This window comes from Rhinopithecus bieti, unplaced genomic scaffold (assembly GCF_001698545.2).
Source record: "Rhinopithecus bieti isolate Rb0 unplaced genomic scaffold, ASM169854v2 scaffold_1063, whole genome shotgun sequence".
In the NCBI taxonomy this organism is placed as follows: Eukaryota; Metazoa; Chordata; class Mammalia; order Primates; family Cercopithecidae; genus Rhinopithecus; species Rhinopithecus bieti.
The window spans coordinates 25,853-43,858 of record NW_016803245.1 but is presented as its reverse complement, the minus strand read 5'-3'; the positions used below and the strand labels follow the sequence as shown (position 1 = coordinate 43,858).

Below are 18,006 nucleotides of genomic sequence, written 5' to 3'. Positions count from 1 at the left end.
CTTTCTTTCTTTATTTCTTTATTTCTTTCTTTCTTCCTTTCTTTCTCTCTCTTTCTTCCCTTCCCTTCCTTCTCTTTCTGTCTTTCTCCTTTCTTTCTGTCTGTCTTTCTGTCTTTCTTTCCTCAGAGTTTTCACTCTTATTGCCTAGGTTGGAGTGCAATGGTACGATCTCTGCTCACCACAACCTCCACCTCCCTGGTTCAAGCAATTCTCCTGCCTCAGCCTCCTGAGTAGCTGGGATTACAGGGATGCACCATCACGGGTGGCTAATTTTGTATTTTTAGTAGAGATGGGGTTTCTCCATGTTGGTCAGGCTGGTCTCCAACTCTCCATCTCAGGCAACCCACCTGCCTTGGCCTCCCTGAGTGCTGGGATTATAGGCATGAGCCACCATGCCCAGCCTCATTTCCTTCTTTCCAGTGGATAGGACGTCAAAATAATCCAGAAAATACTAAGTCTTCTAGAAAAGTATTTCCCATTTTGTGTACTTGTTTTACTTGTTCCCTGTTCAAGGATGCAAAGAGATATTCCATTACTCCTTGCAGAACTTATTGTGTAATCAGGTCACTTTCAGCTTTTCAGAGTAGTGACATAGCTCTGTTTTTATCTTCCTATGGAAACAGTAAGCAAATAGTTCTGTCTTCGGTTTCAGTTTCAGGACTGCAGCAATGTGCATCTCTTTTCATGGTTGTATTTCTAATTTTCTATTATGTACTTCATTATGTTGATTAGTGACCCAAATCTGCTGATTTGAGGTAAGTAGGACATAGTGTATTAGCTAAATTCTGTAATAGTACAACATTTCCCACCTCCTCCTCCCCTTTTCCTTAACTACTTCATGCTAAACCAACATATAATGATGTTCAGTTGATAACATTATTTAGCTGTTTATTGTTTATGAAGTACTGTCATATATATTATTTCTGTTAATTCTCATAACAGCCAGAAAGAATGGAAAAATAAGAATTCGTTGTTGATGTTGCCATTATCCACATTTTATAGATAAGGTGGGAAACACTTGGAGAGATTAAGCGACCACCCAAGATTGCCCAAGAAGTTAAGTGCAGAGTCCTGCTACATTATGCTGTCAGGACTTGACTGAAAGGCGCAAGTTCAGCGTCTCAGGTCAAGTTGCCAGGAAATAGACCTTGAGACTCAAGATTTCCATACAGGAGGTTTTTATTGGGAAGTGCTCTGGGGACAGCACACAGTAGGAGAGAGGGAAGCGGGATTGCACAGGGGGAGAAACTGAACTGTGGGGCATGCACAACAGCGGCCTCAACAGTGAGGAACGTGGAAGCTGAGATTGTTGTTCAGAATTGTTCTGCCTCCTGAGGCAAGAGGCTCAGCATTCGTACCCACATCAACTAATCATTGGATGCAGGAAGCAGCTGCCTTCAGTCCAGGGCAATTTCTGAAACTGGGAGCCTTCAGCAGCCAACCTTCCTAGTAACTGGGGGACTGAGGATCTTGGTCCGGAAGGGGATCTGGATACCACATCATTTACTACATTTGTAGCCAAGAGAGCATCCTCCTCTGCAACGGCCTTGCTTGTGTCTGATGACCCAGACCATCACCGTGCAGAGTGGAGCCCAGAAAGTTGTCATTTTTGTCTAAGTCCCTTAAGGATTTTAGAGTAACTGACCAGAGATCAAGACAAAGTAGTCTTAATCCCAAGAAGATTAGGAGCAGAAGAGCCAGGGAGAGTAGGCCGTGGCGAGGGCAGTAGTGGTGTTTAACAAAGAAGGCTAAACTCTGGCGTCCAAGTAACAAACAACTGTGGCTGTCCAGACCCAGAACAAAAGTATGGCATACACCAGTCCTTGCTGTAATGCTAGGCTTTAACATTGTCAAATGTTAAACAATTTTGTGATATTTGGATTCCCCCCGTGTCTCTCTCGCTCTCTTTCAAGCCCTTGAAAGTCCTCAAACCAGTCCAGTGTGTCATCTGTAGATTATAACCTCAGAATCTCACAATCTCAGTATGTAGTCTGTAGATTATAACCTTCAGAATTACCAAGGATATTTCAGTACAAAAAAACAGGGGTAAAAGGAAAAAAAGAAAAGAGAAATAAAAGTCCAAGGTTCCATTCTAGATCCACTGGAATAGAATCTAGGGGTGGAACTCATGAACTGACATTTTCAACACATTTTCCCCAGATGATTTTGATACATGCTATAGTTTGAGAACCTTCACCCTAAACTCTTAGGCCTTTCGTGGTGACCAATTCTATTGAGATTTTTTCAGATTATCCAGAAGTCATGGGAACCATGAGACAGCAGAGGAGCACCGGAGCCTTAGTCCCAGCAGGCTTGGTATAGTGAGAGTCATTCCTTGTTTTTCATTTAAATTCTTGATGTGGCCAACAGACAGCACAGCCCAAATTCCTTTGCTGGCTTCTGACCAGCAAAGGAATTTGCAAGAGGGAGAGAGGTGTCCCTGGCTTGGCCTTATACTATCTTAGACAGCAGAGGGAGAGATGCCAAATTTTTTGAATAGTTGCAGATGGGGGACGGGCATCAGTGAACTTAGAGGAATCAGTAAACTTTCTAGGAGAATAAAGAAGGTTCAGGAAATCTTATGCCAGAGGAAGCTTTGAGGTGCTGTCTTAAAACTTTAATAACTGTCTAATAGGATCAGAGATAACTTACAGGAGAATGTTAAACATTCATAAATGTGGGATAGTATATTATCTGATTCACTGACCTTGGCAATGATTTTTTCTTCGAAGGGAAAAGCACTTTTAAGCTTACCAGTTTTTACTCCTGAAACACCAAATTGCTGTGGTTCCTCCACATCCCATGCTTCGTGCCTTCGCTGAAGTTGTCTGTGCCTGGGTCCTTTCCCTTTCTCCCTACCAAGCTAACTCTTTTTAAACCTTTTAGGGTAAGCTCAGACCACCTTCCCTCCCCTTTGGCCAGACTGACTTCTCAAAGTATTCCCATAGATCCCTCTATTATGGCATTTATTATCATTATTCTCTCTAACAGCCTATAAGAGCAAGAACAGTCTTTTTCATTTTCGTGTACGAGAGACCTAGCCTCATCAAAAATGAGGGAAAAAAATAACGGTTCTGGTGAGCATATCTATTCAACAACTATTTATTGAGGCTTTTCTTTTCTTTTTTTTTTTTTGAGACGGAGTCTGGCTCTGTCGCCCAGGCTGGAGTGCAGTGGCCGGATCTCAGCTCACTGCAAGCTCTGCCTTATTGAGGCTTTTCTATATGCCAGGTGCTCTGGGGTACATGGTGCAGATACAACAGGTACAGCTCCTGGCCCCATGAAGCTTATGGGCAAGCAGAGAAGATAAGTAACAACTGAATATGTTATCAAACAACTAGCAATAAAATATGGTGAGTACCAGAAAAAGAGAAGTGGAATTATAGAGCTGGAAACCCAGCCTAGTCTAAGGTCAGAGGAAGTGTTTCATTTTCCTGAAATATAATTTATATCAAAATAGAAGTTACGGGGTTGTCTTTGGTTACAAGAGACTACTTTTTAACAGAGGAAGTTCTTTTGGTTGAGCTAGTTCAAAATTGAACAAGTGTGTGTGTGTGTGTGTGTGTCCAGTATGTGAAAAAAGAGCGTACGAGAAAACAACACTTTCATTTAATGAGGTAAAATAGGGAACAAGGAACAGAGAGGGAAGTTTCTGTGTGTCTCATTCAATGCACCATTGCTAGAAGGTACTTTGTTAATATTTTAATATGTAATATACAGTGGAAGAAAATAAATGTAAAGCTCTGAAAATCATGAACTTACATCACAGCCTTTTAAAAATTACTCTCAAGGATCTGATTACTACGGCCTAGGAGCGTGCTTGACAGGTTTGCTTTTGGGTCTTGTTGGAGACCGTGGGTGAAGTGCATTGCCCCAGAAGTCCATATCCACTGAGGTTTCTTATCTTTCCAGGTCACTTTTGAAGCCCTGGGTGAAGAGGCCACAACCCCAGTGTTCCAATTTTCAGCCTCCACCCAGCTTGGTGGCTCATGCTGGTCCTTTTTCTCCTTTTCTGGCCTGTTCTTGTTTTTTTAAAAAAATTATGATTTTTGAGAGACAGAGTCTTGCTCTGTCTCCCAGGCTGGAATGTAATGGCACGATCTCTGCTCACTGTAACCTCCGCCTCCCGGGTTCAAGTGATTCTCCTGCCTCAGTTTCCCAAGTAGCTAGGACTACAGGTGTGCACCACCACACCCAGCTAATTTTTGTATTTTTTTAGTAGAGATGGGGTTTCACTATATTTGGCCAGGCTGGTCTCAAACTCCTGACGTCAGGTGAACCGCCTGCCTCAGCCTCCCAAAGTGCTGGGATTACAGGAGTGAGCCACTGTGCCTGGCCTTTTAAAATTATTTTTGTACCTGCTTATTTCTTCCCATAAATTGTAAGCTTAGGGTAAGGATTGAGACTTCCTGATTTTTAACTTTTGAACCTTTGCAGCTCTTCTGCTGCAATTTATTTACATTTATTATATTAAATAGATAAAGGACCTTAAGTTTAATATATAAGTTAGCAGGCAAATCTTAGGTTGAAAAAGTAACCAGATTGGTTCTCTAGTGAGAACCTATTTCTTGTTTAACCTGACATCACAAAGCAAATAGGCCAAGTGCTAACATATGCATATTTAACCTGTGAACCTCTACGTTAAGTACTAAGAATACCAACCATTGGCTGATTGCAGGGAGGGAGGAATTAATTCACCATAAAGCAGCACTTCTAGATGTAGGTGGAGTTATGTAATGCTCCGCTGTGTCCCATTTAAGTGGATAAACATATACATACCATTCAGCATCTTGACCACACTGACACCAAAAAAAAAAAAAAAAAAAAAAGGAACTAAAAATTATAGTGCTAGTGAAAATTTAACTCAGGCTTGTAGTGTGACTTCACGTGAATGGATGTGTGAGGTCCTGTGATGACCATTTGCCATGTATTTTCATATCTTTCCTCACCTCCTTTGGCATATTCCTTGGTTTATCTCAAGTATAACTTGATTCATGTTCTCATTTTTTGTCTTGCTTTTACCATAAATATTATATGAAGGAGCATATGAATGGTAAGGAAATAATTCTAGACATTTGTTCTTGTACTTTTTATTTTGTATAGGTTGAACTTGGTTCATTGCTGAAGTGTAGGTAGTGATTTTAACCACTGTGAATCCAGTTGAATACTTTATTAACTGCAAATGAGCTCCATTTTATATTTTCATTAAGAATTTGAATTTTAAATAAGAAGCGATGATGGTAAAATGGAGTACTTTCTCTTTTTGGAAGTAAACTCGTTAGAGGATGAAACATATTCCTTAAGGAATCAAAGTTATAATAGTGTCACTTCATCTGAAAAGATTAACAGTTAGTGGAGGAAAATCCTGTTTAGTCAGCATATTTTTGGTATTGTTTAATTGGAAAATTTATTTTTTTTTCCTTTGAGACAAAGTCTCACTCTGTTGCCCAGGCTGGAGTGCAGTGACATGATCTCAGCTCACTGCAACCCCTACCTCCTGGGTGCAAGCAATTCTCGTGCCTCAGCCTCCCTAGTAGCTGGGATTACAGGGGTCTGCCACCATGCCCAGCTAGTTTTTGTATTTTTAGTAGAGACGAGGTTCTACCATGTTGGTCAGGCTGGTCTCAAACTCCTGACCTCAGGTGATCCACCCACCTCAGCCTCCCAAAGTGCTGGGATTACAGGCATGAGCCACCGCGCCCGGTGGCTTAAGAAAATTTCTGAAGTTATTAACTGCCTTTTGCTGCAACTTCAAGTGCTATGGATAGTTTGCCTTTCTGCTGACATCTAGATACCTGCACCCACCACTGTTAACAGCAGCATAAACACAATAAATATTTTTATTAATAGGATGTTTTCTCTCTGAAATTCCTATTATTTGAAATTTGAATGTAAAGGACTGGACCTCTAAGCTCCTTATCTTTACTCTTATTTTTTCACCTCTTTTTTCTTTCTTTCGCCTTTATAGAAAAGGATCTTCTATTTTTCTGCCTGTAAGATATAGGTCAGGGTGCTGGAAAGTAGGTGAAGGAGGAGGGTTTGAAGATTCAACATTCCATGTAAAAATATTCACTGAATCCTCCTCTTTTCAGTTGGGTACCTCTACCGCAGTCTAGATTCTCTTTTACCCTGTTCAGAGTCTAATCTGTCATCTGTCTGTTCTTCTACCCAGGTGGAACAGAGGATGGAGGGCACTCCCACTTCTTTAAAAAGCTTCTATCCAAACCCAACTTGTTATTACCCCACCATCACACCCTTTTCCATAGGTACTCGGACTTTTATTATGAGTTCTGAGTCTTTAGGAGTTTATTTGATGGTGTAACTTTAGTTGCTTCTTGTACTTCTCCATTGTTCACTGAGGATTTAACTTTCTTAAATCGGCTAGACCAACTTTCGTTTTTCTGTTTGCTTCATAATTTCCAAAATTGTGTTGCTGCTTTCTTCTCTCTTGTTTATCCTAGTTGGCTTATGCCTTTAGAAAGTTTCTTTAGTGGGGTTTTGGAAGGGAGCAAAAGTAATGTTCAATTTGCTGTTTTATCCAGAATATAGAAGGCATCTTCAAAAATGCAAATATGTTTTCTGGATGGAGGAGTATATTAAGCTATTAGCACTTACAAGCAGATATATTCATCAGAACAGTTGTTTACTGCCTTAAAACGTAGAGGATGGATTATGGGCATGGGATGTTCTGATGGACAAATTTGAATTTGGATAGGGGATGGGAAAGGTTGAGGGACATCTCTGGTTGGAGAACATCTCCAGAAGGAAGGCAGGATAAGGTGGCATGCCATGGTGGAGTTTCTGTAGGCCAAGACAGGTTAAGAGCAGTAAGTAAAAAATTACTTGACCATTACTTATACATTTTCTGGTTGATATTCATAGAAAGTGTGTATGTTTGCCAACATGAGTGACAACATAAGTATTATCTAAGAAAATACCTGCATTTGTTGAGAACTCATTCACCATGTGTAAATACTTTTTTGAGGTTCATTGTCTTATTCTAGTTTGCTCAGTGCTAGGAGTCCCATGCAGGCTTATTCGATTCTGCATCCTTATTTAACCACTAAGCTATTCTTTGTGTCATAGTTGATACCAGTGATTGAAGTTAATAAATTCGTTGTAAATACATATAAAACTTTGGTTTCAACTGTGTCTATATTTAAAACGTCTCATCAGTCTTTCAAATTTATAACATTTTAATTTATTTCTTTAAAAATGCTTTATGGGCTAGGCATCATGGTTTATGCCTGTAATTCCAGCACTTTGGGAGGCCAAGGCAGGAGGATTGCTTGAGCCCATGAGTTTGAGGCTATCTTAGGCAACATAGTGTGACCACATCTCTACAAAAATTTTAAAACTTAGCCCATGGTGAGACCGCATCTCTGCAAAATATTTTATTTACAAAATTTTTTTTAATTTTTGTTTTTTGAGATGGAGTCTTACTCTGTCATCCAGGCTGCAGTACAGTGGCGCAATCTTGGCTCACTTGAACCTCTGCTTCCTGTGTTCAGGCGATTCTCCCTGCCTCTGCCTCCCGAGTAGCTGAGATTACAGGCACTTGCCACCATGCCTGGCTAATTTTTGTATTTTTTTTTTAGTAGGGACGGGGTTTCTCCATGTTGGCCGGGCTGCTCTTGAACTACTGACCTCAGGTGATCCACCCTCCTTGGCCTCCCAAAGTGCTGGTATTACAGGCATGAGCCACTGCGCCTGGCCGCAAAATTTAAAAATTAGCTGGGTGTGGTGGCGCATGGCTTGTAGTCCCAGTACTCAGGAGACTGAGGTGGGAGGATTGTTTGAGCCCAGCGGGTGGAGGCTGCAGTAAGCTATGATTGTGCCACTGCACTCAAGCCTGGGTAACAGAGCAAGACCTTTTCTCTCTCTCTCTCTCTCTCATAAAAAGGTTTATGTTTTTTTTTTTTTTTTTCTTATCTAGAAAATATATTTTAAAAGTACTGGGACCACCTATCTTTTGTTCACCAAGCTAACCTCATCATATCATGCCTGGCACATAAATACTCAATAAATACTTGTTGAATAAATTCATGAAAGTCCCTGTCAGAGTAGCCTATGCAGACATGTGTCCTGAAAGATGTGGATAAGAATATCAATCACATAATCTACTTTATGAATATTCCTTAAAAGCTCATTAAAAGGCTTCCCAACTTGGTTTATAAAAATAAAATAAAGCTAATGGATGCCATTGTTTCTATGCTGTTGTGTATATTTTAGCTAATAGAATTGAGGTATTTTAATATTATGTTAAAATCAAATGATAAAGAATACTCAACAGTAAGTAAAAGTGAAAGTTACGGTATTTAAAGTTGTGCGCATTTCATGGTTTCTGGGAATTATTCTGCACGGGTACTGATAGTCTGTTCATGAGAGAACGAATTATATTACTCTTTATGGAATTTTCTGCACTTTTGGATGTATAGAAAGATATCTACTGATTCCCGTGATAAACATTACCAGTATCACTGCAAACATGCAACATCCCTTTTATCCAAATTAGAAGCTCACATATAAGGGAAAATTAAAATTCTGTTAGTACTAAAAGATGTTTAAGATTTTTTCAATACCTATAGATGTTGAGTCTATATAACTTTATTTTATTTTATTTTTTATTTTTTGAGACAGCGTTTTGCTCTTATTGCCTAGGCTGGAGTGCAGTGGCACAATCTCGGCTCACTATAACCTCAGCCTCATGGGTACAAGTGATTCTCCCGCCTCAGCATCCCAAGTAGCTGGGATTACAGGTACATGCCACTATGCCCGGCTAATTTTTTTTATTTTTGGTAGAGACGAGGTTTCACCATGTTGGCCAGGCTGGTCTCGAACTGCTGACCTCAGGTGATCTGCCTGCCTTGGCCTCCCAAAGTGCTGCGATTACAGGTGTGAGCCACTGTGCCCAGCCTATATAGCTTAAAAGAGCACAGTTGCCACATGGAACAGTTTTCATTTGGGGTAAATGTATAAGAAATGTGATCGACTGCTTTTTAGTTGGTTTTGTTTTGCAAGGGGGTATTGGTTATTTGTCTTCTTTGACAGGTACAATGCAATATATTCACTTTGAAGAAAAATTTTCTTTACAATAAGTGAGTTTGTTTTCTTAGCCCCTTTTATATAATGAGTACAAAGCACCTAACTTCTGTCTTCCTGAAGTTTAGGCTGAATAGAGCATTAATATGCTGTCACTTGAGTTATAGGAGTAATATAAAAACTAATAATAGGATCATTCTTTGGTTTTATAGAACCATTTTAGATCATATGATCTGCACATGCTTCCAAAGGAGTAGTACTTATCGTATCTTCAATAAGCTAACTGATAAATTAACTGATTATGGATGGCAGTAGTTCAAAGTAATAATTCCTAAGACTGTGTTTGTAAAATACTTTAAAGTTTAAGAAGTGCTTTTAGGTACATAACTTACGTTACTGAACAACCAAAAGGTAACCCTTGTGAGGTAAGTAGAGTTCTTACCATTTTACAGATGAGGAAACTGACAGAGATGTTAAATGTCTTGCTCAACTTTATGCAGCTAGAGATGGAAATGGGAATAAGCCCTCGCTTACCAGACCAAGTACTCTTTCTCTTACATGGCATTTGCTTTTCAGATGATATTAGCAGCAGTAGGAGTATCTACCCTTTGCTTCTTTTTTGGAAATAGTACTTTTAAGGCTTCTATCTGTTAGATAAAGAAAAGATCTTTTCACTACTTGAATCTAACTAAAAAACTAAACACAACCTACCAACACTAACAATGAAACATTAATTGGTGGTGGGGGTGAGGGGAATACAGCTTACCTTTATGAGACACTTATGAGGAAGAGATGTTCAATGTATATGTAACGCATTAAAATTGTTAACTTGTTTCCAAAAGAAAACCTAGCCACTAATTTTATAAACATTAAGTCTTAAAGAATATCAGTCCTCAGACTGGCTTAGACACTTCAAGATTCTTTCACAATGTGTGGAATTGGGGTAAACATCTTGAGATTCTTAAACATGAAAGCACACGTGAAGATTTTCTTGTATTCTAAAATTTCCTTTTCCAAGTTTCCCTCAGTCTTCCTTTCTTTCTCTTTTCTTTTCTTCTTTTTTCTTTTTTTTTTNTCAGCAGAGGTAGGCCTGGGGAGGCCTCCACAGGATCCTATGCACCCTGAGCCCACTGTGGGGGCAAAGCAGCCCCCTCCTCACCCAAGGGAGCTTCTAGCCTTGACTCTGCCCCTTGTTGACTGAGTGACCTGTGATCTGTATCAAGTCACTTCTTTTTTTTTTTTTTTTTTTTTTTTTTTGAGGTGGTCTTACTCTGTTGCCCAGGCTGGATGGAGTACAGTGGTGTGATCTTGGTTCACTGCAACCTCGGCCCCCCAGGTTCAAGTGATTCTCCTGCCACAGCCTCCCAAGTAGCTGGGATTACAGGCATGTGCCACCATGCCCAGCTAATTTTTGTAGAGACGGGGTTTCACCATGTTGGCCAGGCTGGTCTCCAACTCCTGACCTCAAGTGATCCACCTGTCTTGGCCTCCCAAAGTGCTGGGATTACAGCCATGAGCCACCGTGCGTGGAACCCCCATCTCCCTTCCCACTTCCCTTCCTTTCCCTTGCCCCTTCCCTTCCCTTCCCTTCCTTTCTTTCCTTCCTTTCTTTCCTCTCTGTCTACCTCTCTCTTTCTTTCTTTTTACCTGACTTTACCTGCACAAAACTTTTGTTGATGGAAAGTACGGTGTGACTTGCCCTGTGGCCCTGCACCTCTGAGGGATGCCCCTGGGAAGAAGAAATCCTAGAGAGTTCCTGTGATTTTCCAGGCAAACAAACTAAATTTCACAGTAGCAGGATTGGTTCTTCTGAACACTGTCTCTTAAGTGTTCACAACCTTCTGGTATTGAAAAGAATCTGGAAGAATATGTATTATATTTTATCATTGGTTATTTTATAGAGTTATATATAGTTGTATTAGATGATGGAAAATTTTTACTTTTCATGTTTAACAATTCTGTCTTATTTGATTTATTATTACAGGTTGAGTATCTCTTATCTGAAATGCTTGGGACTAGAAGTATTTTGGATTTCAAATTTTTTTGGATTTTGGAATATTTGCATATACATCACGAGGTATCTTAGGAATAAGACCCAAATCTAAACATGAAATTTATGTTTCATCATTGAGAACACTTGGACACAGGGTGGGGAACATCACACACCAGGGCCTGTCATGGAGTGGGGGGAGCAGGGAGGGATAGCATTAGGAGATATACCTAATGTAAATGACAAGTTAATGGGTGCAGCACACCAACATGGCACGTGTATACATATGTAACAAACCTACATGTTGTACACATGTACTTACAGTAATATACAGTATAGAACTTACAGTATAATAAAAAAAAAGAAACGTATGTTTCATATACACCTATCCACATAGCCTGAAGATAACTGCATACAATGTTTTTAATAATTTTGTGCATGACACAAAGTTTATGTACATTGAACCATCAGAAAACAAAGGTGACTATGTCAGGCACCCACATGGACCATCTGTGCTTGCTTGGTATCACTATCATTCCTGACTCTGAGTTTACATGCTACTGATAAGCAATCATTTCTCTCTCTTATTTTCATTTCTTTTTTATTGTCTTTTTTTGAGATAAAAGCTTGCTCTGTTGCTCAGGTTAGAGTGCAGTGGCACGATCACAGCTCACTGAAGCCTCAACCTCCTGGGCTCTGGTGATCCTCCCATCTCAGCCTCCCAAGGAGCTGAGAATACAGGTGTACACCACTGGTCTCAGCTAATTATTGTATTTTGTTGTAAGGGTGGGGTTTCACCATGTTGTCCATGGCTGATCTTGAACTCCTTGACTCAAACAGCCTGCCCACCTCAGCCTCCCAAAGTGTTAGGATTACAGGTGTGAACCACCACGCCTGACTACAGTCGCTTTCTTAGACTTATTCACACATAAGTACTTAATGGTAAAAAAAAAAAAAAAAAAAAAAAAAAAAAAAAAAAAAAAAAAACATACCATTAATACAGTGAAAAAAATAATGTGTTCAGGGTAACTAAGCCCAGTAGCATCACCAAATACCTGCATCCACGTTAACAGCAACAACAATGGCAGGCTTTCAGTCTCCATGTGCAATTATGTATTTTGATTAAAAGTTATTGTACACTGTATTTTCTTAGGTGAGAAGAAACATCAGTAATAGTTGAGGGACCAGAGAGTGGGTCCTCTGAGGATGAGGAGGCATCCTGCTGGATGGCCTTTTAAAATGTTTCCTCCAGGGTCATTTGCCTCATTAACATTGGTTTTTGTCTTGGAAGTCTCTTTGACTTTATAAACTGACATCATTTCTTGTTCTGTTATACATGCACGCTGCTCTAGTCCTTCAATAAGCTCTTCACATATCCACTATGTCATCTATAGGCATTTTTTCTGCAGTATTAATGGTATCTTCCTTGTCAGTATTATCACAGTCATTTTCATTGAGAACCATTTCAGCTATTTCATCATCAGTCAATAAATGAGGAACTGTAGCCTCCTTGTTGATGTTAAAAAAAACTTCATTGATATCTTCTTCCAGCTTACTGCTTGACTCTGAAGGTATATTTTTTGCATATGTAAGGAGGTCATACATCATTTTTTCTCTCATCTGATATACGGAATTCCTTCAAAGTCACCACCTTATTCATCATCATCACTGAACATAGTCACACGCTGGAGCTTGTGCCAGGTATGCACAACTGTGTCTTTAGTCACGTGTTCTAAACATTGGCAACAGCATATATGGCATCCTCTCATGCTAAACTCCTTTTGAAAATCTTCTACACTCATGCCTCTGTTCACTGCTGCTAGCATGCTGTTCAAGAAAGCATTATTTACTCCTCATTGATCTAAGGATGCCTTGTCACATGGATGAAGTAGAGAAGTCACGTTTTAGGAAAAGTACATGGCATAAACATTATTTTTGATGAGAATTTCCACTGGAGGATGAGCAGGACAGATGTGAAGGAATAACAAATTCTTGCAGTTGTCATCCAGTCTAACTTCCCTGCAATGAACACAAGCTCCTGGTACCGAGTGCTTATGAAACTAATCATAAAAGATACCCCTGGTGATCCAAGCCTTTTTATTAGCATAATAATGGGTTGGTAAGAAATTCATTCCTTGGAAACAGCGAAGACACAAGCTTTTGCCTATCAGCCAGATTACACTATGCATGCCTGCTGCATTAGTACATCCCAGCACAGTTGTTCTGTCCTTGGAATCCTTAATTCCTGTAGGGGCTGTCTCATCAGCTCTAGTCAGTGTCTTTCCGGGGCAATAACACCAAAACGGTGAGGTTTTATCAGCATTGTAAACTCGTTCGGCATCAAATTTTCATCAGCAATGACCTTGGCAAACTCATTAATGAATTTCTCTGCTGCTTTGTGATCAGCAGATGCTTCATCACCACACGTCTTTGAAAATTTGATGCTGTGTCTTTTCTTAAATTTCTGCAACCAGCCTTTTGATTATTTACAGTTTCTTTCAATTTTCAGTTCGCTGTGATAGATCTTGCATGTTTATGATCAGTATACCATTAAGTGGCATGTGTTCACTGTGAGGCTGATGGATCCACCCTTTCAATACATGATCAAGATCTTCATTTCTAGCTTTATACAGTGTTTTCCTCCCTCCCCCTCTCTCTCTCTTCCTTTTTTCTCTCTCTTTTCTTTCCTCTCCTTTCCTTCCTTCCTTCCTTCCTTCCTTCCTTCCTTCCTTCCTTCCTTCCTTCCAATGAGGTCTTGCTCTGTCACCCAGACTGGAGTGCAGTGGCACAATCATAGCTCACGGCAGCCTCAAACTCCTGGCCTCAAGTGATACTCCCACCTCATCCTTCTGAGTAGCTAGGACTGCAGGCACACACCACCACACCTAGCTTTTTTTTGTTTTTCGTAGAGCCATAGTCTCACTATGTTGCTAGTATTGAACTCCTGGGCTCAAGTGATCCTCCTGCCTTGGCCTCCCAACACGCTGAGATTACAGGTGCGAGTCATCATGCATGGAGTATTTACTATTTTTTAACATTAACTTTTGTTCATCATTTTCAGCATGGAACTTCAACAATTTATCTTTTTGTTTCTTCAGGTCATATAAGGTGGTCATTCCGACACCATATTTTTCTGTCTGGTTTCTCCAATAGCTTGACTTTCTTTGCTACAGATAAATATAAATGCTTCCCCTTTTTCTTATCACTGTTACTCATAGAAGTATCCACAGGCCTTTTGACATTTTCAAAAATGTCAGAGCAGAGTATAAGCAAAGAGTCATATTGATTAACACATGAAGTTCTTGGTGCCATGTGGGGGCATGGTGGAGAATCTGCTGTTGGTGCATCCAGCCTACTGTACATGTGCCATTTTGTTGCCCTTTGTGTGTGTGTGCACTTGTGAAGGGGTATCTGGGTATGTGCAGAAAAGATATACTGCAGCTGAAGGGGGATAGGAGGGTCTTTTTTCCCTTGGGAACACTGAGTAAACTGTGTGTTATGTACTTACTTGTGTTTTGACTGCGACTTGTCACATGAGGTCAAGTGTGGAATAGTCCCCTTGTGGCCAATGCTCAAAAAGTTTTAGATTTTGGAGCATTTCAGATTTCAGATTTTCAGATTAGGAATGCTCAATCTGTATTATTGTTATTATTATATTTTACAAAGAGCATGGGTTGCTTTCATAATCAGAAAGAGATATTTTGCAATATAATAGTTGGAAGAAAGGTATTTCAAACCTCAAATCATTGAGTAATGCACAGGTATTAGTGTTCACTTATGATCATAGATGAGACAGAAAATAAACTGTTAGTAGTGTAATTAACAAATGCATCATTTACACAAATAGTTACTGACTCTACATTAGTTATTTGAGGGAATTTAAATCACAGGAATACATGACCATAGATAACATATACAGAGTGCTCACTCTCTGCCAAGTGCTAGTCTAAGAGCTTTACATGGCTTACCTCATTTAACCCCCTCTACTATCCTATGAGGTAATTATTTATACATGGGGAAGACCAGGTATAGAGAAGATGGCCTACAACAATACAGAACATAGCAGAGGCTTGAAAAGCACTCATCAGTTAAGAATTGCACTCATCTGTTGAGAATTGCCCTAACTGCTGGGAACCCTGAAACCAGTGAAGAAACCCAGGCAAGAAGACCAGGTAGTGTCAGAGGTGAGATGTGGATATGTCTCCACATAATTCAGGAGACACACTTGCCCCTCTCCTGTACATCCCTGAGTAGATGTGGCGTTCTAAGCTGATCCTACAGCTTTGAAAAGAAGTATCCTGATAGCCATTAACATTTTGAAGGGGGTTAGTAAGGCCATAATAAACTTCTGAAATTCCTTAGAAACCTAGTTCACATCCCACTAATTTTTGCTGTTTTGGCATGGCAGCAGGAAACATCTCTGGTCCAGTCTTTGATGGTGAAGAAAACTTTGAGATGTGGCAGTGGAGTTGTGTTGTTTGGGAAGTTGCACTGTGCCTACATACTGTTTATTTTGGTGAGCTGAATGAGACTTGTGATATACTTCAAACTATCCACTTCCATTTAAAAAATGGCTGTTCAGGTTCTCAAAACCTCTTATTAGACTGAAACTCAGCCAAGGTTAAAACTGCCAAGTATCTCTGTACTTTCCTGACCCCGCTGGTCAAGGACTCCTATTTAGCACACTGTATTATCGAACAGCTTTTGCAGAGTCTTTGTGTGGAAGCTGTGTGTGTGTGTGTGAGATAATCTTTTTTTTTTAGCATATTTTTTTCTCCTCACCATGATTATGACCACAGTCTTCAAAACACAAACAAACAAAAAAGAAGCGCTGTCTTCAGACATGTTAAGAAACATGTGCTTTTAAAAAATGTGTATGCTTTACATTAACTTTTGCATACAATATGAGTAGAATATCACAAAGGTCTACTGAATTAAAATCAAGATATTAATACATACCTTAAGTCACAATTATTGGATAGGTGACATACTTCATAAGGACAACTATTTGGTTCATGTTGCTTATGTTTGTGTTTTAAAATCATAGCAATAAACTTTTGTTTTAAATGCATGACAATTTACTTTCCAGAAATTATAATTTATCCATGATTCACAACAGCCTCCAAGTCTTCTTTAAAGAAGAATACACCTTAAGGAGCATAGAGAAACGCAAGGAGAGGTGTATCAGGTAGTTTTGTCAGTGTAACAAGCCACCCCCAAATAACAATTTTCTGTTTCTCACAGATGCAAGGATTAAATGAGATAATCCATGTAAACCTTCCACAACAGTCTCTGGCAGATAGTAAGCACTAGTGCTTCTTCCACGGATCTCCCCGGGACTCAGTCATGCACCTGTAGAGGTGGGTTAGCTGGGGGCTGGCCTAGCTCTCTGTGCAGTCTTCATCCTCCAGGAGGCTAACCTGAGCTTTCTCACATAATGGTTTCGGTGTGCCCAGGGTGGATAAGCCCCAAGGTACTAGTGCTATTGAAGCCTCTGCTTGCTCCATGTTTCCTCCCATCCTCTTGGTCAAAGCAAATCTCATGGCCAAGGGTAGAGAAACTGATTCAAAGGGCAGAGAGACTGACACCACTTCTTGATGGGAGGTGCTGCTAAGAATTTGTTGCCATTTGTTGTAATCAAGTATAGTCTGTCGCTGACAAAAATTATTCACATTTCTCTTGCAAGAAAAATATGCTCACTCCCATCCCAGGATTCCCCGAAGTCTCATCAGATTATAGTATTAGCCTCAAAGTCTAGAGACTCATGCCTGATCTGCATGAGATCTAGATACAGTTCAGACTTCTCAGAGATAGCTCTTCTTATGCTGATCCTCTTGATCCCAAGACAATGAACAGGCTGTCTTTCCCATACACATTCAACATATAATGATGAGATAGGAAAAGGATAACAAAAGTAGACACCCCATTAAAAAACAAAAAAAAAGCCATTAACAGGATTCATATGACAATCACTGGTCCATAGCAATTCTGTCCAAGCACATGTTACCAGGTGCCCCTGCTCCTGAACTAGGCCATGTTCCTTGATTAGGACCCAGCTCTGCTTTTCAGAAGTGGTTTCCTGGTTTATAGTCTTCCACTGCTCTTGGCTCTACCCTCTGAAACTCTTCTTTTCCCACAACAAATGGCTTATTTTTGTTCCTAAATAGCTTTGTTGGCCTAGATCCTGATCATAAAAAGTTGGGGACCCAGAGGCCTCTTTTCCTTTGAAAAGTCTTTGTATTTTTAGGCCAAGGTTGTGTGTGTGCTTGTTAGTAAAATTCTCTTAAAAACTTTATGGATTTCCAAATAATCTAATTAGGCTCTATGCCCCTAAAACCTACGTTCATAATTGTTTTCATGTTAGACCTCTGTCTACTTCAGGCTGAGGATCAGATTGTTTGAGACAACACACTTAGAGTCTTAGAGCTCACTTTGTCTAGCTGAGAAGGTCTTCGAGCCACCTTATTCAATTTTACCAAGGTCTTTAAGGCCATTTCTTACTTAGAATTGTTTCTTCCAGTTGAAGAAACTGGAGAGATAAAAAGGTTTTATTTTCCTATCATGTGATAGGAAAATAGAGAGAAACCAGAAAGGTTTTCTCTGAATAATGCTTGCAAACTAGATGATTCAATTTTTAGTTTGTCTCTATCTTGCAGAACTTCTGTGTAGTTATAGACACACTCAAACACTTTCAATTGTCTGGAGATCTTTGCAGCGAGATGCAAAATTCATACCGACATTTTCAGCCTTTGGAGCTGCCATAGGCAACAGTGTTGTCAAGTGTTTGGCTGCCTGTGATACGGCTTGCCTTTTCCCCTGACTGCTCTCGCAGTTTCCTCACCACTGCCACCCTCCTCTGACAGTCTGCATGCCGTCTTTCCAGTTTTCCTTAACAGTTACATCACTGCTTTTTGCCTGCTATCTGGTGCCAAAGCCAAGGAGGAATGTTTTAGGTTTCTGTTCTGGCAGCATGC

General features: G+C 40.0%; 1 protein-coding gene across 5 annotated transcripts in view; it reads left to right on the top strand.

Moving 5' to 3' along the window:
* The window catches only part of STX11 (syntaxin 11), a 52,277-nt gene that overhangs the window by 19,660 nt on the left and 14,611 nt on the right, over window positions 1-18,006 (top strand). The window contains exon 1 of one of the 5 annotated variants that reach the window (XM_017870803.1): window positions 12,636-12,733. The exons of the other annotated variants lie outside the window; for them this stretch is intronic. The gene's annotated coding sequence lies outside the window, so the exon portion shown is untranslated. Of the gene's footprint in view, window positions 1-12,635; window positions 12,734-18,006 lie in introns of those variants that run through there. 5 annotated transcript variants of the gene reach the window in all.